The sequence below is a fragment of the Nyctereutes procyonoides genome, unplaced genomic scaffold (genome assembly GCF_905146905.1).
Source record: "Nyctereutes procyonoides isolate TBG_1078 unplaced genomic scaffold, NYPRO_anot_genome, whole genome shotgun sequence".
NCBI lineage: Eukaryota > Metazoa > Chordata > Mammalia > Carnivora > Canidae > Nyctereutes > Nyctereutes procyonoides.
In genome coordinates this window covers 46466545-46493045 of record NW_026575046.1, presented here as the reverse complement: position 1 = coordinate 46493045, position 26501 = coordinate 46466545, and the positions used below count along the sequence as shown (strand labels likewise).

At 43.2% G+C, this 26501-nt stretch overlaps 1 long non-coding RNA gene across 2 annotated transcripts; it reads left to right on the top strand.

Moving 5' to 3' along the window:
- Window positions 1-15847: 15847 nt before the first annotated feature.
- LOC129509354 (uncharacterized) lies at window positions 15848-26215 on the top strand. 2 transcript variants are annotated; one of them, XR_008664343.1, is made up of 3 exons: window positions 15848-17218; window positions 19582-19631; window positions 21732-26215. It is a non-coding gene; the product is annotated as an uncharacterized LOC129509354 (long non-coding RNA). The 2 variants fall into 2 exon arrangements; XR_008664342.1 differs by having other exon boundaries at window positions 19534-19631.
- Window positions 26216-26501: the final 286 nt, after the last annotated feature.

Here is a 26501-nt window from a genome sequence, read left to right as displayed (position 1 = left end):
GATGCACGATTTTGGCAGCATCCCATCTACCTGATAGGAGCGCCCAGGAGCTCTGCAAGATGGACTAATAGGCAGAGGGGAGCAGGAATGAGGAAGTACTATTAGACAAAAAAGAAGGTTGGTTATTGTGAGGTTACTTTTCCTTTAGGGGTGGCAAGGGTCTATTAGGTTACCTAGCCAGTGCTGATCCAGTGATTTCTGGTGGACTGGTTTAAGATTCCATTTCTGGGAGCCAAAACTATAATTTAATTAGGTCTCAGTTTGGTGATGTGGGGCTTAATGTAAGTGACTCCATTTTGGGCCTGTTGTCTTGTTTTTACCAATATGTATGTATATCTCATGCATACACGGGAGATACCCAGAGGAACTGAGAAGCTCTCCAAGAGAGCCCAAGCCACCAGCTTCACCATCTTCACCTAAAGACAAAAGAAAAATGTTGGGAAGAGGAGGTGGGGGCCAATTTGGGGGTTTATCAGGAAAAGCACAGTCAACAAGGGTCAGGTTTGCTATGCAGATTGAAGTCAGTGTCTTCTTCACTGATAAAGAAGTTTCTTGTGATTAAGAGTCATCCTTCTTTAAAAAAAAGTCATCCTTCTCGGTGCAGAGAGGAAGACATTTATAAATGGAGACTTTCTTTATAAATATAAATGTCCTTTATAAAAGAGTAACTTCTACTCTGTTTTATAGCTTCTCTAATGTCTGCAGGTTCTCAGAAATAATCAGCTCAAAATAATCTTTATGTCAAAGAGGCATATTTTGAGGTGGCATATTCTGCTTCCCTTCACTATTATATTGTTTCTGAGTATAATATGGCATATTATCATTCCTTAAATATTTACTGCATAACTATGAACTCCTTTAAACAAATGCCTGGTATACAGAAGGGGTTCAACAAAATGCATGCTGTAAGTTTTCCTGTCTCAGATTTTTTTCCCACTGAAATTCCCCATCCCCTCATTTCCCAACTCCCACCGCACAATTATATTGATCACTGGAAAAAGCATCCTCAAGAAGTACATCTTAAGACTATACATTAAGAAAATACCAAATTCACAGTACAAAAATCGTATCCACACAGCATGGGGCAGTCTTTCAAATAACATTTTCTTCCTAAGTCATGAGATTTCTGGGTAAACCTTCACATCACACATTAACCACTGACTTTTTTCCCCATCACCCATAACCACTCCTCACCAAGAAACAGCATTTTGATCTTACGAGACTTGCTGCATCCGTGCTGTAGAATCAGGTGGTGGAATAGGGCAGTGGGCAGTTGTGGGGTTTTCTTCCTCCAGCTCAAGGTCAGCGGAGTTCACATTCACCCCTCAGCAAGATGTCAACCAGCCACGTGTCACTCAGTAACCACTGGGGTGCTGGTCCACAGTCAAAGCCAGTGAATGAACTAGGGGTGGTGGAAGGGGAGGAGGGCGGGGGGTGGGGGTGAATGGGTGACGGGCACGGAGGGGGACACTTGACGGGATGAGCACTGGGTGTTATTCTGTATGTTGGTAAATTGAACACCAATAAAAATTAATTTATAAAAAAAAAAATTAAAGAAAAAAAAAAAAAGCCAGTGAATGCCAGGCCCGAGTCAGCAGTGTAGTGAAGCCGCCGTGGGCCATTCTTTCCCCAAGGCCAGACCCTACCTTCTTTTGGGCCACGAACACTTTCCTATTTTGATCCTGAGATTCCTAACATTTCCAGGCTTACGTCTTATCATAGTTGATGTATTGTTTTTAACTTAAATATTTTTTCCTGGCTACAAAACCAAAACCATCACAGAAAACTCAGAAAAACATCCAAAAAGAAAAACAAAAAATCACCTGCAATTTCTCCATGTAGGGAATGCAACTGCTAACATTATGGGCAAAGCCCTTCTAGTCTACCCCCTCTGCCCCATCTATGTATACAGCTTTTGAAAAGAGTTATTCCTTCAAATGTTCTCATGTTTAAGAGGAGAAAAAAGTCCTTATGTTATCCCTTCCAGAAAGAACACAAGTGATCCCTATTATGTAAACTCTTCAAAGAAATAGTCTGTTCAAAACTGTCCCGAAGTCATTTGTTGCTATAGCAATTCTTGGCCCAAGAGTGCAATAAACAACCATCCTGACTCCAGCCTCTAAACAGAAGCTGCCATTATCTCCCTCAGAGCTCTTCAGGGGGGCTCATTTTGCCAAAGTTATTCATTTAAATTAGCAGCTCCCTTCTTAGTCACTTGAATTTCTTTTGCTTCATAGGAAGCCACACCAGGGGGCTGAGAAAGCAGTTAGGGCAATAAATTGAGATGCTGAGGATCTGGGCAGCACTCCTTTGGTTGGTGGCCTTCTGAGAATGTGAGATAAACTCAAATTCTTTTCTTCTGATGCATGCTGTCTTTGCTGGGCACACAATATACCATTTTGTATGCATGTTACCCAGGGCAAAGTAAGGTTAGGTGTCAGGCTTCTGAGGACAATCCCATTATAGTGCAAGTTCTGCAACATCATATTTAATCAAGCCCAGGTCACTTTTCTGAACTAAAAGTACGGAGAAAATACCACAGAGAACATTCTGGAAAGCTTTTTGCAATCTGTGTACAGTCACAGAATATTATAGCTGAAGGGATGAGGGGTGGGGGGAGGGGAAGATATTCAAGGTGCTTGATATGCATTAATTCATTTGATTCTGACACCATTCCTTTAGAGACAGGCAGCATTTCTTTTTTCCCTTTCTTGTTTTACAGATAAGGAAACAGAGTTTCGGTGAGATTAAGTGACTTGCCCAAGGTCCCTGACCAGAAAGTGGTAGAGCCAGTTTCAAACCATTGCTGTCTGTCTTGGAAACTGCTTTCTTGACTCTTATATTGCCTTTAAGGACAGGAAAAGACATGTATGAAGCTCCTCCTCTAGGCACAGGATGCTAGAAATTTTATATACATTGTTTAAGTGTCATGATTGACTTGAGTAAATGTTTTCATTCTCCTATGTCAGATAGGGAAGCTGAGACCCGAGATGTGGTAGGCCCAAGCTCGTCCAGCCAGTCACAGTAGAGAGAGATTTGAACTCATGGCTGCCTGGCTTCAAAGCCTGTGTTTTTTTTTTTTTGTCTAAAGAGCATTGCCCGATACTTAGAAACCGTTAAGCCTGATGCCTTCTTTTTACAAATGAGGAAACTGAGCCCTGGAAATCCTAAGTGGTTTGCCCAGTGTCGTCCTTCAAGGTCTAGAGACTGCCTTCCTCCAGCCTGAGCAGATGGATGGAAGAGAGTTCATTTGCTCTAAGCCGGCCTTGTGTGCTTTAGGTCAAGTCCCAGGGGTGTCTGCAAAAGCTACTGTACTGGAAGAGTGTGTATTCAGTGTGGGATCACCTGGAGTGTTGAGTTGTTTCTGCTCTGTTACTGGTCAGCTCTTTTCCCTAACTTGGCTTTGTCAAGCCTTATGTCAGGAGAATTCAACCTGGAAGTTAAGCATCAAAGGCCTTCCTCCAAATGACATTTCTGATAGTAGGCCTTCTTCATTGGCTCTGTTCCTTCTCTGCTGGGCCATTGAGCCTGGTGGTCCAGCTTCCAAGGGTCACCGTTCTTGTCAATCAGGCTTTCAGATGACCAGGTTCTGGTAACTGCCACCTCCCCCTCAGCTAGGGGTAGAAATGGTGCCCAGCTCTTTTTAGCCACAGGGGTACTGCCCCATAACCTTTTCTTTTATCTGATCTTGCCCACACTTTTTAAAACTGTCTCTTTAATAATTATCCAATTTGAATATTTCCTGCTGGGACCCTGACAGATTCACTCCCCCAGTTACTCTCTGACTCATCACCCAATTTATTTCCTGCCTAATACTTACCACACTCACTAATTTGTTTCATTTATTACATTCATTTATTATTTGCTCTTCCCTAGAATGTAAGCTTTGGGAGGACTAGGACTTTACTGATTTATTATTAAAGATTTTTCCTTTAAGTCACGATGGCCATCGTCATAACCCAGCTGGCAGTGGTACAGGAAGTTTGCAGGAATGATTGGTTGCAGTTGGACACAATGTTGGTGGTGTCTCAGTGGAAAGGTCCCTTCTAAGACTCTTCTTCAGGATGCAAACAAAGGTCGCATTTCAGATTTATAACTGGCCCTGATTGTTATTTGCTTATCTGGATTTGTCCCGGATAATTCCCACTGTGACAATGCTGTCAAGATCATAATTATCATCATGCTGTGGTCAAATTCATCTCAACCAACAAGCCATGTCCACCAAGTGTGCACACTGAATAGTGGCCTGTGTCCAAGAGAAAGGGAAACCTACTTGGGTGGAGCATGACCTGTCTTGGGCTGCTGTTCTCAGATGAATGCTCATTATCAGGCCAAACACTCTTGGAAGAATCCCATAGAATGTACACTTGAGAAAAGAAATGGAAACCCTACCCATAGGTCCACCCAGATAATTTATCAAAAGACATTCAGGAGGAGCCATCCATGTGGTGCCAGAAGGAAGACTCACATTTCAGACATGCAAGGGCCGCCACTCGCAACATCAGGGGTTCCAGGGAAGCCCCTGGCTGCCTTCTGAGGACAGTCTCAGCCTCACTTCACTGGCCACAGCTTTGAACTTTGCTTTAGCTGCAGAGACAGCACTGAGTTTGAGGCTTCAGGCTCTGGAGTCTTACAACTTGGTTCTAATTCTGGCTTTCCCACTCAAGAACTCCCAGATTCTGAATAATTCACTTAACTTTCCTGGACCTCAGTTTTTCATCTGGAAAGTGGGAATGCCCACACCTCCCTGGAGTTAGGAAAATGAAGTTGAATGCGATAGTGCAAAAAAGGCACTTAGTGCATGCTCAATGAAGGGTAAGCAGCAATTTTAGGGACATGTCAGATTTCCTATCTGCCAGTTCTGCTGGGTAATTTTTACTTATTTATTTGTTTTAAAATTTTTATTTATTTTTCTGAGTGAGAGAGCATGAGTGAGTGGGGGAGGAGGAGGGGCATAGGGAAAGGGAGCTGAGCAGGGAGAGGGGGTGTGGGGCTTGGGGCTTGGGGCTCTGGGCTCCATCCCAGGACCCCGAGATCACTACCTGAGCCGAAGGCAGAAACTTACTGATTGAGTTACCCAGGTGCCCCTTTGCTGGGTAATTTTTAAACAACCTAGTTTCCCAGCTACTTACCTTGTACCCCTTCTGTATCATCTTTCCTTTGAGTTTCATTGTTTCCGTCAAGTAGTCGTTTAGACTGTTTCTTATTTCTACTCCCACCAAAAGTTTAAAAGGTTTACTTGCCACTGCTTTCGAGGCTCCTGGTGGTGTGGCTGCAGAAGATGAATTAGTGACATGAAGTATTTCCCCCCTCCCTCGGGCTTCCCAGTCTTGTCCTGGGGCTCTTTAGCCACCCCCACCGCACCCACGGTTCATTGTCACGCAGGTGGGCAGCGCCACAGTGTTGTGGGAGCCTTGGAGTGTGTGAGCTAATGAAAGAAGTGGGGGCTCTGCGCTGGACAGGTCCGGGTTGGAATCCTGCATCTGCCACCTACTTAGATGTGTGAATTTTTGCGCCCTACATAATGGCCCTACCCTCAATTTCTTTGTTTGTGAACATTGTGAGAAATATTTAGGCCCAGGGCTCAGAAATAGTAGCTATTTCTGTTATGCCAAGGATTTGCTGCTAATATATTTGGGATGATAAAATGAGTGTTTCTGAAAAGCCCATGTTGAGTCAATTAGTTATTACTGGTTAAAGTTCCTGAGCGATTGCATTTCTGAGCATTCTAATCACGTTATAGATCACTGCCAGCGACTTTAGTATTGATCTGATCAAAGGCTAATTTCTTTACTTTTTCTTTTTCCTTTTTAGAGGGAGTATCCTAAGGTCAGTGATCAGATGCTCAAAACAGGACAATTTCTGCAGGTAGAACTGTCCCTTGGCTGCTCTACAGGACTCAAAAGGGAACAATGACCCTGGCAAGTGCTTCTGCGGCGTGGGGCCTGCCCAGTGCCCAATTCTTCATTCATCCCAGCTGAGAAAGTTGCCCGCGGGTCTTACTGCTCCCTCTCCAGCCCTACCCAACACTGCCGTTCCCCAGACACACCAGGTTGCTCTGCATGGATTTGCCTTTGCCCCCTGCCCTGACACCCTCCTCTCTCCTTTTCTCTGTCTGTTATTTCTTCCACATGCAGGTACTGCGGCTCCCCCAAGCTCTAAAGCAGTGCTTCTCAAAGTGTGGGCTTTGAAGGGGCCAATATGCAAACTGGTGCTGGTCCACAAGGAGGGAAGCACAAAAATAGCAATTCGACAAAATAATTTTGTCTGTTGAATCTAATAATTGTAAATTTGTGATATTTTGTATAATTATGCTTTTTAGTCTACATTTTTCTTGTTGTATTTTTATGGAAGTATTGGTGTTTCGGGGAACAGAGAAACAAAACCAGAACTTGTGCTTCCCACAGCTGGTCTGAGAAGTACTGCTCCAGGCTGACTTTCCCAGTTATGGCTTGATCACACATGAGCCCTCCCCAACCTCACCCTCCTCTCCATCTTTCCTTTCTACATCACTCATGCTCCCACCTGCTTCTGGCCTGGAACCTTCCAATGTGCTTTTCCTCCTGCCTGGTGGCTCTCCCACCCTCTCTCCATTTAGCTTCTGCTCCCTAGCCATCTAGGCAGCTCAAATGTGACTCCCTTGGTCAGACCATTCCAATGCACCCCTGGTCTCAGGGCTCTTGTTCTACTCAACACCTGTTATTCTTCCTTCTTCCCAGCTAGAGAGTTTACTGGGGGTTCCACTGTTTTAAGCTAAACGTGCCTTATACCCCCGAGCTATAAGCCCCATGAAGGTAGGCATCATTATACTAGCCTGTCCATCACCATCTCCTGGTTTCCAGCAAGATGCATAGCACATAGGAGGTGCCCAGGAAACACTGTTGTTTTGGGCTCATTGGATAAATAAGGAAATGAATGGCTCAACAGAACTCAAAGATCATTAACCATTTTAGTGAATTATCCGCCTGCCTCTGGGAAGAGTTACTCATTCCATCCTCTTGACCCCCTCTTAAGCTGTAATAAGCCTCTTCTAACAATTCCTTTTCTTCCAATATATACTTCCCCAAAGCAAGGCTTTGGCATCAGGGAGAACTGAGCTTAAATCCCAGTTCTTCCACTGACCAGCTGTACAACCTTAGGCAAGTAATTTGAACTCTCTGTGACTCAGTTTTTCTCATTTGTAAAATGGATATAGAAATGCCTACCTCATAGGATCGTTGGAGGATTTGGTAAGATAGTACAATTAAAAACACTGAGTAGAGAGGCCAGGGTACATGCTCAATCACTATTAGCTCCTTTCTCCTCTTGTTCACCCTCCATGCTCTGTGATGACTTCATGAAGGCAAAGGCAGTGGCTTAGTCATCATTGTGTCTCTGGAGCCAGAGATACACCAGGAGCTAAATACAAGTGTGTTGGGTGAATGAATAAATAAATCATTATTAAATTATTATTATTAAATTGTTAAATAAAAAGTGATTCTACCAAGTAATCCATATTTTCAGTTTCTTAATCCAAAAAAAGGGGGCGATAAGCTTTATTGCTGGACAATTAAAATAACACGTGTAAGTGCTTAACACAGAGGTGTTCAATAATTAGTAATTATCATTATAATTAATAACAATGATAATACACTAGATGGTATCTCCAAATCCTCAGCGCTACATCTGTCTGAAATAAAGCAAACAAACAAGCAATACAAAAATCCACTGAACAGTGGACTGGCTGGACTCCAGGAGTGTAGTGAGGGGGTGCACATGGGTCCTAAGCACTTAAGTGAGTCTGGCTATAGTCTGGATTGACAGCAGGGGGTGCTGTTTCCTTATTATAAGAGACAGCCACCTCTCAACCGTGCCGCTTTGATACACGATTTGAGAACTGAGCTGAGCTGGAGGTCTGAGGAGCAGCAAGTTCCTGTGGTAGAGATGGTGTAGGTTCTGAACAGAAGAAATCCCTTGACTTGGCGCTTCCGTGTCTGAGGCCCAAAATATCAGCCCATGTTTTTTTGGCTGCCTTTGGGACTGCAGGCTGAGCCTCTCTTGCAACCCCCCACCTAAAGGGAGGAGTCACTGGGTGTGGATGGAAGAGGGAGAGAAGTAGAGAACAGCACCCTAGCACCACAAAGGCACCCTCCCTACTGCTTCCCCCACCAGACCGCAGAGGGGGGTGGGTGGAGACTGGGAGTGGTGCTGAGCTGCTGAGGCTGCCCTTCTTTATTCTTCCTCGCACAAAGACCCCTGTGGGCTAGCTCCAGCCTTTAAAGCACAGCTGGTGTTCACCAGGGTATGAATACATAGAAATATTTACAATTAAAAAAAAAGAGGATGTTTTAAATTTATTTCAAAATCATGTTGAAGGAGAGTGAAGGAGAAGAGAAACGAAACAAGCTTCGTCATGAGTTCATAGTTCCTGACACGTGTGAGTTCACTGGACTTCTCCTTCTACTTTTGAGTGTATCCGAAATTGTTCCTTTATAAGGTTTTTAAAAATGGGATACATAATTCTTTACCTAAGATTTTTCTTGGCAATATTAGGAATCTTTCCAATGAAGATGGGAGGAGGCAGGCTACAGACCAGCGTTGGTAGGTGCTGTTTATTATTCTCAAAAGCCAGCCAATATCAGTGCTGGGTAAAAGGAAGAGAGCAGGTACGGATTTTTAAGTAATTTTTCCAGACGAGGAAGGAAGGTAACATTTGATCGGACTTTGAAGGATGAGTGTAAGTTTGTTAAGCAAATAGAAGCAGACCTGGAATCAGCCATTTCTCCCATGAAGCCCTGTGTCTTTGGAGTGATTAATGACATTTAGAGATTACACTCTGGAAACGTTCCTTTTAAAAATATAACCCTACTGCCATTATGATACCTAGAAATTTAACAGTCATTTCTTAAAATATAAATCCTTTTAAAATACACCTCTCATGTGAAATTTTCGAGGCACATTCACTTGACTTTCACATCCTAATCTTGTAGTTTCCTCTTCAAAATTTATTGTGTGAGACAATAATGCTAACAATGTGTGCCAGTCACCAAGTGAGAAGCTCTGTGCAACTCACTTAACACTTGGAGCATACCAAAGGGTAAGGAGCATCATTCCCATTTCATAGACAGGAAAATGGAGGTCTAGAAATGAAATCACATGCTTATGAATAGAAGCTCACACAGAATAATGTAAGTTGTCTAATTCTGGGCCCTATGCTCTTTATTCTACTATACATTATGAAGAGGGCATATGTGGAAGGCAGACATTATCATTTTATTTTTCAGACGTTATCATTTTAAAATGTCATTTAAATATATAGTATTTGTTGCTGGTTATAATGATTAGCGTTCTCTTAGTCTATATTTAAACAGTCCCTCATAAGATAAATTATTTTTGCCTTGGATGTAGCTGGTCTTTTTAAAAAGTATTATTATTACTATTGGAAATAGCAAAATTTCACCTCCTAGTTTGGAGGAAAGCCTGTGTTTATTTTTGCCTTCTTTCTAGAGGACTTGAAAGCCAAGGATCTTAGTGAAATCAATTTTAGGGATTTTCCAGAGAGGGTTGCAAACTGTTCATCAAATTCGCATCGATTTCTCTCCCTCAAGAATTGCCAACTACACAGGTAGAACAAAAAGGATTTTCTTTCTGCCTCCTTGTAGCCCTCCTAAAGAAATATCTTTGAAACAAAAATGCAGAAATAAATATACACATCCATGGTCCTCAAGGCTCTGATGTTACAATCTATAATTATTTACCTTGTTTGAATCAACCACAAAGTACTCATATTCCCTTCATTTAACAAACATTTAGCAGGCGCTGTTCAAGGCATTTTACAAATACTTGCTCATTTAATATTCCTATGAAAACCTCTCAGATGGATGTCATCATTATCCTCATTCTATAGATGAAGAAACTGATGCACAGAGAGGTAATTGCCCAGTTAATAAACTGGGGGCCCAGACCTAAGTCTATGCACCTAACCCCTATGTATGATGCCTCTTCAGTAATAGGTTCTTTAGAAGCAACATGTGCACCAATATGACTGAAGACCCTATAACTAATAATCCATTTTCTGTCAGTAAATATACCTGGAAAAAAGTACCTTTGAAACTTAAGAATTATCTCGCCTGACTCAAGATTTCAGACCAGATTAGCAGAACACTTCCATCTTGGTTCTGGACACAAGAGATTAGGAATTTGAAATGACGTGCTTTGTTTTTCCCCCATCAAGTTTAAGTTTCACACACACAAAAAAAAAAAAACCCAGAAATTTTGTTTGCAGAGGAAGATTCTACTAGAGGCAAGACCCCCAGGTGCTGTGGAACATCCAACATCTGGGTGAAGAGTCAATTACACTTCCGGGTACTTAGGTTTCCATGGCAGCAGCTGGCTTAATGTTTATGTCCGATTCTTTTCCTTTTAATATGGCTTCAGCAATAACAGGCATGATAATACTATAATAACACAAGTCACAATCATAATGGTCAACATTTATCCAGTATTCGCCAGTGTCAGGGACAGTGCTAGGAGCACTATGGGTCCAATGTTTAATGCTCACAAGAAAGCCCTGAGGCAGAGGCAATGCAATGTTTATTTTACAGATGGGGAACCTGAGGTACAGAGAAGTTAGGTGACCTGCTTAAAGTCACAGACTTGCAGGTCCGAGACTTAGAACCATGTCTCTTTGACCAGGGCCTGAGTAATTTTCCAAATTACCTCTCACATTAGAGAGTCATGTCATTGGCTTCATTTAAAGCCCTCACCAATGCACATGTGATTTCAGTTTAATATTACTTTTTAGTTTTCCTTCCCTTTTTAAATTTGTGGACTAAATATTTCCTGAGTCATTGTTCTATACTAGGCTATGGTCAATAATGGGGGAACAAAACATAGTCTCTGATTCATGGGACTGAAAAGAACTTAAAAAGAGAGAGAGATGTGCCTTTACAATGAGATTCAAAAGGGACCAAACAAGTTAATGTCCTGACCCTGGAGACCCCAATGAAGGGGCATGTACTCCAATCTTTAGGGAAGACTTCCTGGAGAAAGTGACATCTAGGCTGTGACAGAAAGAACAACCTGGAATTTAGTAAGAAAAGTTAGAATTAGGACAAGGGGCATTCTGAGCATAAGGAAGAGCTATTTACTCAAGTATGAGATAGAATCAGACACTTTCCAGGGAAATACCAGAAATTTAGTATGATCTGAATTGGCAGTAAAGAGGAGCAGGAAAAGATAGGACTAGAAAATTAAGGACTGGGGCACCGGGTGGCTAGACAGTTAAGCATCTGCCTTTGGCTCAGGTCATGATCCTGGAATTTCAGGATGGAGCCTCACATCAGGCTCTAGGCTTCCCGCTCAATGGGGAGCCTGCTTCTTCCTCTACCTCTCTAACCCCTGCCCCTGCTCCTGTTCTCTCTCTCTTGTTTGCTCACTGTCTCTCAAATAAATAAATCAAATCTTTAAAAAAAAGGATTTTTTTTCAGGGACATATATGTTCTGCAAGAGTTTATATTTGGCTACTGGGGTGGTGGGGAAGCTTCCAAACGGGGTTCTGACTTTGGATCCTCATGGGCTGCCAGCCACAGAGATCTGTGTTTTCTGACACATTTAGGAAGAGCTGTGGTCTGCCAGTGGGATAGCCATTTGACAAGAAGACTGCCTTGGGAAAGTCAGATGCCTGATAGTGGTAATAATAACATCTGGTAAGTTGCTAGTGATTTCTAAATTCCCTGTGGTTGCTCAGAAGCCAGCTGATGTCCCAAGGCAGGAAGTCATTCTTGATACCTTTTAAAGATGCTTCTCCAAAAAATGAAAGTTACTGACCCAGCACTTAAAAGTGGTGCCTCAGATACTGAGTCAAGATTAGGAAATCAGTTGTGCATATTGGGAAGAACGCAAACAGGTGTATTAATTGGTATCTAGTTTATTCTTCTGCTATGAAAGCAAACTGTTTACTTGTTTGAAATATCACACTTTTATACACTTTTATAGAAGTGAAGAGTTTGGGCCTTTGACTCAGGCATGACTCAGTTCAAACCTGGGCTTTGTTGTCTATTTGCTGAGGCACTTGGGACCAGTTACCACACTCTCCGTGCCAGGTTTCTGGGTCTCTAAAATGACGATAGTAAGAGTAACTAACTTCTTTGTCCTTTGGGACTGTTAGGTCAATTAAATGAGACAATGTAGAGAAGGTGTTTACCATGTGCCCAGCGTGTAATGTTCAATAAATAACAGTGAATATTAGTATCTCACATCAGTCTTCTGAAGATCTGAATGACAACTCTCGAAAGTATATGCATTTGAAAACTGGACATGTAAAGCTGAAGGAACGAATATTGGTAGAATTTCAGACAGAGGAGAAGAATTAGGACACAGAAAAGGGTTGAAACAGCCTTGGAGTGGGATTCAGGAAATACCTGCAAGCTTAATCATACAACATCTGGCAATTCCCTTTCTCCTGCTTTTTAACTTTTTACTTAGAACTATTTTCAAACATACAGAAAAGTGAATATATCAATTAGATTCATCGATCATTAACATTTTGCCTCATTTGCCTATTTTTCTCACACATGCACTTGTCCACACACTTTACCTGAGCCATACGAAGAGGTTGCCTTTTACCTCTGCACACTGTACTGTGTCTCCTAAGTATGAAGGTATTGTCTTACATACAGCAGAGTCACCAACATCATAAAATCAAGACTGATACGGCGTTTTTATCTAGTCTACCATTCACACTCCAATTTGGTCAGCATGAATCGTAATTGATAGCACTTCTCCCTTCGGTTCAGTTTCCAGTCCAGAAACAGGCTCTACATTTAGTTGTCATATTTGTTTAGTCCCTTTTAATATGGAATGATTCCATCCTTTTCTGCTTTGACATCAGTCTCTCCTTCTGAAACAAAGAAGGGGGCATCAGACAAATCTGGGTTTGAATCCTGGCTTTCTCACGTGGGGGCCTGAGTGACCTGGGGCAGGCTACTTCACCTGCAGAGTCTCAGTCTTCTCATCTGCTAGATGGGAATACTAATCATTTATGGTAAGAACTCAGTGAAACCCTGCGAGATGCTAAGGCATTTGACGAGGATCCTGAAACCTAGTAAAAGATCAGTGCATTTCATTAATGTAATTAGCATAATATAATTAATAATGTGTTAGTGATATAATGTTATTAGTGCAGCTCTGCCACTTTCTTGCCGTGTGACCTTGAAGAAACTGCTTTGCTCCTCAGAGACTCAATATCCTTGGCTGTCATAATGGTACTTTTAATACCTTCCTCCCAGGCTTGAAAGAGACCTCACAGGTGAAGTGTCCAGTGCAAGACTGGCACATAGAAGAGTTCAGGTAATGTCCATTCCCTTCGCCCTTGCAAACGCTAACTATCTTCTATCTGCAGTAAAGACTCCTGCCTCCATTATCTTTTATCATGCGGAAATGTCAAGAGGGAGACTTTGTGGAAATAAACTCCAGGAGCAAGGCCCTGACAGCAGCTGGATCCCTAAAGATTCTACTGTGAAAGGGGAGCTGGAGACCCCACCTACCACACTGCAGCTTTACACCAAGTGTATTTTGGAATAATCTTTTCCCTGTTGGTCAAACAAATTGCCATCCTGGGTGTGGCGGGTGTGGTGGGGGTTTGGAGAAAGGATGGTGGTACGTGCAGAGTCACTGTGATTCATTGTTGACTGAAATTAGAGTCTGGGGATCCTTGTGACCTTCATGTCACTGTGGAAACTCTGACATGGTGACCATCCAAAACAGGATCTCCAGGACTGCCTGGAATGCCCAGCAGTCAGGTCACAGCATAGTTACCAGCTCAGGGAAGATTTCTCTGACCTCTGCATCCAGTGTTACTTCTTACCCCCCAATATCAAACCCCTATTTTATTGTCTTCTTGACACTTAGCACTATCTGATAGCGGGTCTGGGTTATCTGTATCTGATTCTTAACTGTTTTCCTCGACTAGGCTATAAGCCGCAGATGTCAGAGAACGTGACTGTGTTATTCTCCACTGGATCCCTAGCCTATGACATGGTGGTCACCAATTTACTTAAGCACCAATATTTGTAGCCTGAGTAAATGAATCCTTTCCCATTCTGACCTCCCTGTGATGATGGGTCCCAATAAAGGCAAACTGACGAAGTTTACTATACTTTGGGCCCCGTCATGACTTTGGGGTATATAGTGAGAGCTCAAGAGGGGCTCTGTGGTGGATAAGTTAGGACCAAGTTAGGATCAGGGCATTTGAACCCTGGTATCTGGGAGACCAGGTTCCTCTCTGGGTTGGGATTTTCTCTTTTCCTTCCTTAATTGAAGTTAGCTGTCATGCCCCCCTCCAGTGGCTCTAGCCCGTCCTGGATGCATAAACCCTGGGGACTGCCAGGAGCTCATTTCTGAACCATCTTCTCAAATATGGGGACATTCCTTGTCCAAATGAGCCGTAAGTAAAAAAATATGAATTTTTGAATGTGACGTGAGGTTATTGATTTGGTTGCTGAAACTTACAAAACTCTTCCAACATGTAGGACTGTTACTCAGAATGTGGTGTTCTGGAACAAGCAGAACCATCACACCTGGTTGTCACTTTATACCTCATAGGGTTAGGAATCATGGCTTAGGGTCTATAGTAGGTTCCATAGTATCTGTGTGATTTGGGCAAATGCATTCCTTCTTGAGCACCAGTTCTCATCTGTGATTGGAAACTATAATACCTACCTTACCTGTGAAGACTGAGTGACCTGCCCAAGTTGGGGCACCCAGCAGAGGTTGCATAGAGGCTTTCCTTGTGGGGGAGTATACAGGTTGGTGTAGAGTTCAGAACCAATGTCTCTGGCATCAGACAGACCTGACTTTGTATCTCAGTTTCTCCTCTCCCACGTTGGGTGACCACAGATAATGCACTTTACTTCTTTCAATCCTCTGTTTTCTCATCTATACTGTGGCTATACTAATGTCTGCACATTTCTTAAGACTAATGAGAGAATCAGCTAGAATGTATCTTTACATAAAACATAGTTCAGGTAGTTATTACTTTTTAAAGCCTTAGAAATTCAGATCCTTCTGCCTCAGGTAGAAATGAAACTGTAACTGTGGCCAGGTCTAATATGACACCCAAATCACTAAATAAAATAACACATTTAGTATTCAAACAAATCCATAGAAATAGTTGGTCTCATTAGATGTCAGTGTCCTGTGCAACAAAAGGGTTGATGGAGTGTCTTTTAGCACTGGGTGTGGGGGACATGTCCTAGAGAAAAGACTAGAGCGAGTCTCTGCTTCCTATCTTTGCTCTGCTGCAACTTCTCCTTGCCGAAAGCAACACATATCCCCCGTTCACTCAACATCTCATGCATCCCTAGACCTCAGAAAGCCAGGTCTGCAGTGCCTCATCCTGAGGGACTGAGGATGAGGTACTGAGGTATTGAAACCCGGCCTCACAGGGCCTTCCTCCAAGTAAATCCATGTTGTTTGGTTTGTTTGTGGAGACAGGTAGGTGGCCTCTGGCTCAGACAGGCAGGCTGGAAGTGACCTTCTGTAGCTTGACTCCACAGGTTTGTTTGTAAGAACACAGACACACAAGTGGCCACTGACAATATGTGCTTCAACATCATATACGGGGTGTATTTTGCTCAGAAACATGCCCTGTTAGTTGTTGAAACCTTTTTTGCATTCCCTGAAACAAATGACACTATAGTGTATTTTCTTTTGGGGGGCAGTAAATAAAAGTCTTTTATGTTGACAATGATAATATTATATTCTACAATCTATTTGCATTTCTCTATTCTGTGGATTTTATTGCTTGGTATAAATCCCCAGGCTGAGGCACATTAAGCTTCACTCAGGGAGAAACAGTACATTTTATCATAGGGCTGGACAGCTACCCACACAAGATGCCACTTGCATGGACTGGTTTTTGCTCAGATGTGCAGAGAATATGTATACGGAGAAAGAAATGCATATGTGTGCAGGTTGGGGCATTGTGCCATGAAGCCTGGAAGAATTTTCTTTGGATCCACAATCTAAATGGATTTCCAGGAGGGAGCTGGTCTGAGCACACGCTTTTTCTATGTGCTACACATGACCCCATCCCGCCAGGCAGGTCCTCAGGAGAGCAATCGGCACCTGCTTCAGCTATGGCTAGAGCTCGTTGGCCCATGCGGTGGGCAGAAAACTGAAATGAGGACAGAGAAGCATCTCAAAGACTCAAGGAGGAGTTGAGTCTCTCACCACCTTCCTGCAGGTCTTCTGAATACTTCTGAGCATAGGAGCCTCTTCCTTCAACAGGCAAGTCAGTAGTTGCTGAGATACACCACGACACAAGCTTGAGCCAGGGTTGCTATCAACCATTAGCTGTCCACTGAGCACTGACTGTGTGCCATGCATTGTGCTAAGCACTCTCTCATTTAATCCTTACAACAATCCCAATGAGGTGGGTGCTACTATTGCCCGGTTTTTCAGATGGGGACAGTGAGGACTAAAGTTCTACCACTGGTAACTTGCAGAGTAGAAATTCATCCCCTGGGCCATCTGGCTCTGGCTGTAGTTATTCATGGAAGGAGAAAATTATGCTAAGTGCGCCTTAAGAAACCATCAATGGTGGTCACAAAACCACTTCACTGCCAAGGATAAAAATATGAAGAAAAAATGAATGAGTAGTGGTTTTAATGGGATAATTATGTTATCCCATTATGTCGTAGGATTATGTTGTTTGGTTGCCTGGCATAAGTTAATTTCCATAATGTTTTTCTATTTCAGTCAAGGCTGTCTTTTTTTTTTCCTCTCTTCTTTTCTAGTGATGTTTTCCAGGTGTAAAAAGTAGGAATATACTACGCAGCTACATCTAAGAGTCTTTGGCTCTATTCAAGGGTTTGGTTGTAACTTCACCCCAAATCTGTTTGGAAAAGAGTGAAGAGTACCTGCTCCAGCTCCATTCAGAAGAACACCCTGTCACTGGTTCAGTTCAGCAAATGGGGCTTCTAGATACTTAACCTTTAATGGAAAAGTTCTATGGCTTGGATTAAAGAAGTCATAAAGTGCTTATTTAATTATGTTTCAAGCCCATTTATCTGGTTTTGAGTCTAAGGAAGATACACTCTGTCAGAAGGGGTAAATGAAAGGGGATTAATACATGATTTTCTTTTTTTTTCCCCCCCGACTCATCTGAATGGCTGTTTTCAAGTTGAACTTTTAAAGTATGGCATTTGCGAGTGAAATCGCCCCTTTTATTTTCAAGGTAACCGAATCCCATTTTTCACTTTCTGTTTCCTTCTAGAAGAATCAAAATGTTTTTAGAACTTAGCTTCTCAAGTGACCGATTTTATAAGGTGGGCACTTCAGAGTATGGTAAAAAAGATTGGTGTGGCGAGGACATTCAAGACAGGGGTGGTCAGGCTGGTCCTCTGCAGCTGAAGCGACCCCACCAGCCTCAGAGAGCATATTGATTTCACCGTGTTTGCACTGGAAACACCAAAGGAATTTCCACACCTTGTCCTTGGGCCAGGCCTAGGGGACAGAAGAGCTAGAACTCTGGCCAGAATTTTGTCACCCTCGGAGCTGCTGAGGGGCAGTGTTAATCAGATGCAAAGCCTGCAACCATGTGCTATATTGGCTTAGATAGGTGTCTCCAAAAGTCTCAGACAAATGAGAGTTGACCTTAGGTGACATTGGACCGGACTTTAAATAATATTAGATCCCATAGTAACGTACGATTATCTTTCCAACTGTCTTTCAATCCTTCTGAGTACATAAAGGACAAAGTCTGCATTGGATGCTCTGTCTTTAACATTTTCCTCATCTCTTTCTCTCTCTCTTTTTTTTTTTTTTTATATAAAGAAAGACCAGGCCTGAGTGTTGGGCCTTTAGAAGGTAACCATTTCCAATGAACAATATTGTTTGATTTTTTATTGTTTTGTTTTTATAACTTTGACTGATGGGACTTTTAAAGGTAGACTATAAAGTTTTATTTTAAGACCAATGGATTAAGATGTTTTCTACTATTAAGTAAAAGATTTTGTTTGTGGGTGTGACAAAACTCACCTGCATGGCATAGGAGGGCTAACGCTTGGGATGCACTGCTTTAGGTGGCCGAGCAGGAGGTTGAAGGAGGTAGGTGTCTCCCAGACTCACAGATGTGATTTCCAATCATCCCTCTGCCTTCACTAGCTGTGTGCTTCAGTTTTCCCATCTGTAAAGTGGGTGTTATGAGCAGCTGGAGGAAAGCAGTTTTCTTCCATTTCCTAAGACAGAGTGGGCAATGTGCTTGGCATCCACAGAGATGCTGACCCCTGGGCCGAGCCTTGGGAAGTGCAGACTCCCTTACCTTGAAGTTAGTTGTGTACTGTTTCCTTACTGCCAGGTCACAGTGTGCTGCTGGGTGGGGAAAAAAGTTGAGATGTAGTTCCTAATCCCTGCAGCCTGGTGAACAAGTGTGCTCCTGAGGCCAGAAAATCAAGCAGACCCATCTGGCCAACATGGCTCAGCAGCATGAAGGTCAAAGTTTTGTGCACCAGCAGGCTTTCCCTTTCTCAGGCTGCAAATCTTTGGCAATCGGAGGCAGGCTCTGGATTAAGCTTAATTAAAATTCACTCTTAATTAGGGCCATTACTTAAAATCAACTCTATGTAATGAAGCTGTGTAATCATAATTAAGCCCCAGAAATGGAATTAGGAAGCGCAGAATGCAAAAGCCAAACACAGATGGGCCCAGGGCCTGTGAGGACAGAGATAGGTCTTCTGGATTCAACAGAATTTTCAAATAGCTAAGGACCAATGATTGCATTGACAAGAACCCTGGTAGCCATCAGGACAATGAACTAATCAGAAAGAGGATTTGGGATAAATGGGACCCTGAGAGGCAACTTGTGTGATATTATGGGCGAAAGGATGGGGCAACATCAGGTGGAGGGGACTAATGTGTGGTGAGGAGGAGCAGAGGCACTTAACATTTTTATATTGAGACTTACTATGTATCCAGCACTGTCTGTCTTTTTTTTTTTTTAAGTATGAATGAGCTGGATTTATTGTCATGATCACCCTGAGAATAAGTATTATTATTTCCTCCAACTTACATATCAGGAGTCTAAGGCTAAGAGAGGTTAAGTAACTTGCTCAAGGTCACACAGCAAGTAAGTGGCAAATACTAAGGGCTGCACAAATGATACTTGTTCTTATAAAGGTACTATCCGCCCATCTGTTTAATCTGTTGGTCAGAGTTAGTAAGACCTGCAGACAACACATGCCCAGAAGCTATATATAAGTGCCAAGGGAGGTCATTCACCCATGCTTGTCCTCAGATCCCAAGCTTATGCCTGCCAGGGTAGGCCAGGCATTTAGATTCAGAGAGGGAGGTGCTAATTCCAGAGCTGTGGAGCTGGAGGCAGAAGAGAGAGCAAGAAAGAACTCCATCTGATACCTGGTTTTTCACTTAGCAATTCAGTTTTCCTTGCTCAAGAGACCTCTGGGAATTATGCTCTCTCTCTCTCTATATATATATATATTTTTTTTTTTCCTGGCACTGATCTGGACTTCCCAAACACATTATCTCTTTTAGTTTTTATCAAAACCCCACAAATCAAGAATTATCACTTCCATTCTACAGATGGAGAAACTGAGACTCAGAGAAACAAGGCTATCGGCTCACTGAACAAGGTGAATTACATTTCTTAACTCTCAAATTGGGTTTTTAATTTATTGCATTAAACACCATGCTGTCCTGGATACTGTCCAGGCTGGGGTGCCTCCCAGACTCTATTTCTGTTCACAGTCAAGTCAGACCATCAGGAGGGACTTCCCAGATTTGGAACTGAATGTGCCTTTGGTGCTGGAACCGTCCTGCAGTCCATGTTTCCTAAACAGCCTCAGACCCACACAGTGAACCCTCTCAGTGGCACTCACATCATGGTGCTTGCCTTGTGCAATGGGGACATCACTACTTACTGGGTTAAATCCTTTGTCTTTGGAAGATTGTGTAGAAGGAAATGTGGCCAAGGCCTAATGATCATTAAGGCCTTCCAATTCCAGACCTTTGATATCTCAAAATGAGTTATATGCATAGTCCACAGAGAAAGTGTCCATTATACGCAAACATTTCCATCAGATCACATTTTTTTCAAAGTAGTGTTAAAAAAAAAAGTTGTGCTAGCCTTTCCCCAGTTTTTTATACACCTGAACCTGAATTGAAAAAGAATACAGGGTGTGGCCTGCCCCACAGTCCATGTCTAGGGGGCCCCAAGAGTTACCAAAGACATTTCTGTTGGGCTCCGATCTGTATATTAGTGATGTTTCCACTTTGTGTGGAGGGTTAGAGAACATTCATTCGGTTAGTGCCTCTTACTTATGCCCTGGCTGTCCTTAACAGGGAGGTGTGGGAACTAGAGCCAGGTCTTGCTCTGATAAGAAAAGGTTCAAGTTTGCTACCCAGTATCAATATTACAGAGCCAAGAATCCTGCTGTTTTGAGGAGGAGAGTAAATGGTAGGGGTGAAGAGGCTGGTGGCCAGATCAGGTTCCTCAGGATCCTAGAGCCCCTGTTTCCCTGCGCACCTGCCAGGCTGCCCCACCACATAACTCCAGGGGGCACCCTCCACATGGCATTCCATGTAAATCCTTCCCAATGGGGTAGTGCCACGTGGAGGTTCTGATGCAAACCCCAATCCCAAAGGGCACCCCCAAGTGAGCCAGTGCTACATTAGGGGGTCAAACCCCAGATTGCAAGGTGTTCACAGACACTGGCTTGTGAGGAGGTCACCGTCCCTCTCCCAGCCATGACCGCTTTGTCCTTTATCCCGAGACCATTTGCCTCTATTTACACTAAATAGCCCTGATGCCATTTGCTGGTTCCTGTATTTTGGGCAAGGTCGGCTGGAGGGCCCTGCAGCCGGTCTGAACAAGCTGTCCTGGTGGTCACGAGGGAGGTCCTGCTCTTCCAACAAAGTTTAGCAAACATCTTATCTCCCGCAAAACTGGTGAGGTAATGTTTATGAAATATCACTGTCCCCTTTCACTGCGCTGTGGGCTGCCAATACGACCAACTCGTGCTGGAAGGTGGACTCTCCTGGGCCACCATGCTTCCCTCATGTCCTCTCCTGCTCCCTCCTTCACTGATGTCGTTCCTCACCGCAGATAGTGGGAGAGCAGGACTCGCCAGCGACTTTCGAGTTGGCCTTCGTGTCTCCACTTTTCAAGGCTCATCCACAGCTCCCTTATATCAGGGATCTGGGGCAGAGAGAAGTAAGGCATCTTGGCCAAAGTTACAAAGCAGGGTGGTGCTGGGCTGGGGACCCAGGGTTCTACCTCCTAAAGACCCTTCTGAACTGCTTTATCTGTGACCACCATTCATTTAAGCTTATTTATCTTTAAGATGGATGGATGATGGATGGATGGATGGATGGATGGATGGATGATGGATGGATGAGGAGCCATAGACATCGATGGGAGAAAGATAGCTGGACAAGTGAATAACAGGCAGAAAGACAGAGATGATCGTGTAAGTGTAGGCGGTTCTTGAAGGATACAAAAAAACTATGGACAATAGTTGCCCCTGGAAAGGGAATGGGGAATCTGGGTGAGAAACAGAGGGGGGGGGGGAGAAAGAGAGAGAGAGAGAGAGAGAGAGAGAGAGGCGGCTTTTATTATTTTTTTGCCTTTGCTTCCTCTGAAATGTTGGAACATTTTTCATGGGCACCTATTAATTCTAAAATTTTCAATTTCTACTATTTTGCTATCTCTATTCTCATGTCTTTGTCCACAGGGTAGCTCAAAAGCCAACACTCTAGGAAAGTCACAGGAGGCCTCTCAAGGGAACCCACCAAGTCATTTCCTGGTCAGAAACCTACTCCTACAAATAAGCTAAGTCCATCTGCTCCGCCAGACCCACAGTGGCTCAGGCTTATACTGAACTGAACAGCAGTGGGAGGCAGATGAATCTCAGCCTTCGGAGTCTGGCTGTCCAGGGTACCTCGCCCCCTGACTCAGTTCCTGGGGAGCCTGTTCGCAGAGGAACAGCGGAGATGTTTATTTCACGGGTGCTTACAAACGTGACTGATTGAAAACCACTTCTACTCCCACAACCTGGAACGGGTTACTGATTTTCAGTTCAGCTGTATAATGGAATACCATGCGATCACTAGGAATAAATCAGAGATCCTATACTTTCCATGTTCAGTGTTAGACTACACAACCAGACAAACCCCTCTGCCTTATGCAGTCTGGTTTCGTGGTTTGCAGAGGTTTCGTGGCTGATCTTAATATCAGCCTGGGCTGGGGTTGCTCTGCTGCCATGAGGGCCCCTCAGAGTGGCATGCAGCGAGGTCAAGTCAAATATGCCAAAAATGCTAACAAGAATCAACTCTTGGTTGTGAGAGTCTGAGTAACATATTACTTTTCACTTTTTTATCCCATTTCCAATGTTTGAATGTACTTTTTTACTGTAAAAAAATAAACATTTATAAAGAATCTCTTAGATAAAGACCAATAAAATAATTTCTGGATAGGAAGGAAATAAGACAAAATGATATGCTTGGATGGTAAGATCATATATGATTTTTTTCTCCTTATGTTTGTATTTTTCTGAATTTTCTACATTTGATATATTTTATAATGGTACATTCACACTTAAGATGACTTTCTTTTTTTTTTTTAATGGGTAGAGAGGGGAGAGATTATGCTATTAAAAAGCCAGAACTTCAGGCTCTCCAAAGCCTGTTCATGTTAATTGGTTGCCATTTCATAAGCCCCTAAAATGTGTACATCACTGAACTGGGGGGGTACAGAGGTGAATGAGATATGCAAATCATTTAAATGAGAAAAATCATAGTCTAGTTGAGGAAATAAGACCCTTTCTGATACAAGATGTAAGGTCTCACCCTAGAGCTTAGGCTGTCAAATAATAATCATAATACTACAGAGGAACTCCTCTCCCTTTCTTAACCATGTCAGTTCTGAGCCTCAGTTTCCTTTTCTGTAAATGTAACCTACCTCACAGGGTTACCATGCAAATTAAATGGAGCTGCACATAAAGGTCTCAGCAAGGTGTTTTGCAAACAGTCCCTCCACACAAATCACCATTGCCAACATGGCTCTGTGTGCCATGCCTGCTATTTAGAAGTCAGGCTTGCACGGATGTGACTGAGCTGGGGTCTGCACCCACTTTTATCTAACCTCGAAGCTAATGATCTTTCCCTAATCAGCTACTGCATTTCCCCTTCCAATTTAACCTACATTTCTTCTAAACCTCACCCCTTGGTCTTGCAGGGAAGAAAATCTACATTTCCATGAAAATGTCAAAAGAGAAATGAATCTGCTTTAAAGAACAGCGGAAGAAGACGGACTCATCTCGTGCTGGATCTTGCAACTTTGTCATTTTGCAGTTTGTCTCTTGGTTTAATAGAGTCTGTCCCCAGCCTGTGGTGGTGACACAGCCTTGCTGGGGCATTCCTGGTTCCCTCGCTGCGAGTGTGTCAAAGGGGGTCCGGTCCATCCACTCTGGACAGAGGGAAGAGGGTCGTGAACAGAGAGCAAGGGGAAGCAGAGGAGAGGGCCGGTGGGGTCTGGGAGAGCCCCAGGGAGCTCCACAACTAAAGCCAAGATTTACACCACACCAATTGCCCATCGGCTAACTGTGAAGTCTGGGGGAGCTGGGACAAAAACGATGAGGTGAACTCTTCCACCCCAAGGGGAACAAGGAAAAAGAATTTCCCCTCTGCTTTGAGGGGACCTTTATGTCTTTCCCAAACTGGTTAACTCCTTGGGAGACAGTAAATCATGATAGTTTCTCCCTGTCCCTCTAGTCAACTACTTTTCTAAAGGGAATCTACGTAAGCCCCCCTTTAGCTCAGCCCACGTCTTTCCTTTCCTTTCTGTTCACTCGACTCTGTGCCAGGCACTGCTTGGCACAAGAAGGGAAGGTAAGAACACTGGGAGGACTGTGTGTTGGGATAAGGAAGGAACAAGGCAAACATATTATGGGACAAGTGCTGTCCTAGGGGCAGGACAACGTGGTAGCTAATGGGTTGAGGTGGACAGGAAGGGCTTCCAGGGGCACAGGCACTGAGCTAGGTCTTCAGAGACACTGTAAGCAGTCTCCCAGTGGCTCTGAGAGAGGATGGCAAGTCTAGCAAAGACATGAGAGTGATGGATGTCTCTGCCACGTGCCTGGTGGACAGCAGCATCTGGATCACAGATGTGCACAGAGGAGATCTGGGGCTATAAGCCTACTGCACAGGTGAGGTGACCTCCAGAGGCCCTTGACTGATCTGCTGAGGGACCAGTAATGAGGGGAAGAGTTGGGTGTGATGTCTTCCTGGCAGTGGATGTCCATGTGGGACAGTATGAAGATGTGGTTCTCTTATCCTCGGTCATGTCTTCCGTTTGGGGAGAAGAAATTCTAAATTTATAATTTAATCAGATGACTTCAGAAAAACGGTTATCTGGGTGCTGAGGAATGGTTCATTCATTCATTCATTCATAACAGTTCTTGTGCCTCTGTTTATATTTTCTACTGCTGAAGTTTCTGTGGTGGCTACACAGATTGTTAAGGCTTAGTTCTAATCTCAAGAATCTTACAGCTAGGGCACCTTGGAGGCTCAGTTGTTGAACATCTGCCTTGGGCTCAGGTTGTGATTCCGGGGTCTGGGATCAAGTCCCACATCAAGGCTCCCCATGAGGAGCCTGCTTCTCCCTCTGCTTATGTCTCTGCCTCTCTCTGTGTGTCTTTCATGAATAAATAAATAAAATCTTAAAAAAAAAAAGGAATCTTACAGCCAGAAGGAGAGAGAGGTGAGTACTAACACTATGCTGTTAATCCATAAACTGAGCTGGTCACATTACTGACATACCACCACTTAAATGCCTCAATGGACTTCTATTTCTCTCAGGAAAAATACAAACTGTTACTCAGGCTAAAGCATTCCTATCTGGTCTTACCTCCTGAGACCCATCTCCTACCACCTCCCTCCTTTTCCCTCATTGTCCTTTCAGTGATCCTCATTAGATTACCTTCAACCACAGGCCCTTAACACATGCTGTTCACTCTGCCACCATCATCTCCCCTGGTTCATGTCCACTTATCCCTAAGTCCACATCCATGTTGCCTCCTCAGGGAGGGCTTTCCGGGTCTACCTGAATTGACTCTGTCCCTATGACACATTCTCATACTCCACATAACATCCTTCATAACTCTTATCTCAGTCATGGTTATTTTGTATTTATTTACATGATAACTTTATCAATATCTATATTTTCCACCAGACTGTAAGCTCCAAGAGACCAAGAACTGTGTGTTTTCAAAAAAATCAACTTTACTAAGGCATAATTTTTGTACAACAAACACATGCATTTCATATATACATTTCGATGAGTTTTGACAAGTTTACACAAAAATGTATACACTGTGTAATCACCACTGCAGTCAAGATATAGACAATTTCCAGAAAGTTCCTCTTTGCCTCATCCTGGTCCACCTGCCCCTGGCCTCAGGTAACCAACTGCTCTGCTTCCTATCTCTATAGATTCACTTTTTCTAGTTTCATATAAAGCAATCAGTAAGCATTCTGCTGTGTCTGGCTTTTCTTTTTCCATTCAATATAATGTTTTCAGGAATCATCCTTGCTGTGTCTATCAGTAGTTCATGGCTTTTCATTGCTGAATACTCTTCTCCATTTGATTCATGGAAGTCACCCCTGTCTCTTAATGATTCATCAACTCTTTAAGGGCAGGAGCTGCATTGTCTGACACCCTGATACTTGATGTGGGCCTAGGCACATAGACAACTTTTAGGAGTGGTGTAGTCCATTTTCCTGGACCCAAGGCATGTGAGTGACCACTCTGTACCCACACCCAACAGTCACCTCGACACTCACAGTCTTCCCCTCCATGTCCACAGGCTGACCTTCTGGGTCATAGGGGCCCAAATACATCTACTTCTCTTCAGAATCAGTCTGATGCTTCCCACAGCCATGGGGAGAAGTCCTGGGTCAGCCACAGAGATTTGGAAGCAAAGCAGGGTGATCATGGGCTGATTCTTTCAACATTGTGAACTTTGATTTCCTCAACTGTTAAATAGAGACACTGCTGTCTACCTCATAAGGTCATTAAGTGGGCACATATGTGTGAAAGTGCTGTTTGAACGTGGAGAATACGATACTGTATAGTCAGAGTAAATTTAATCATTTCATTGAATTGATGGTGGTCTGTTACCTTGGACTTAGTATATTCAATTTCTTTTCCCATCAAATGAGAGGTTGAGCTTGTATTTCCTTAAATGACTTCTATCTTGAAACTTGAAACCTAAGGTGCTGGAATATCAGAGAAATGGCCTGATTGTCCAGAATTAGAAAATTTTATGTGATTTTATTTTAGAGAACAACTGGCTTCTCTGAGAATTCTCTTCTTGAGTAAAAGATTCAGCTCTAGTTTTGAGAACAAATCAGGGTTTTTGCATCAATAGGCTTAAATCTGTAGTTTTTTCCAAGTGCATCATGGAGAATAATAGAGCTCCATGCTTCCTGGTCTGCTGGCTGGT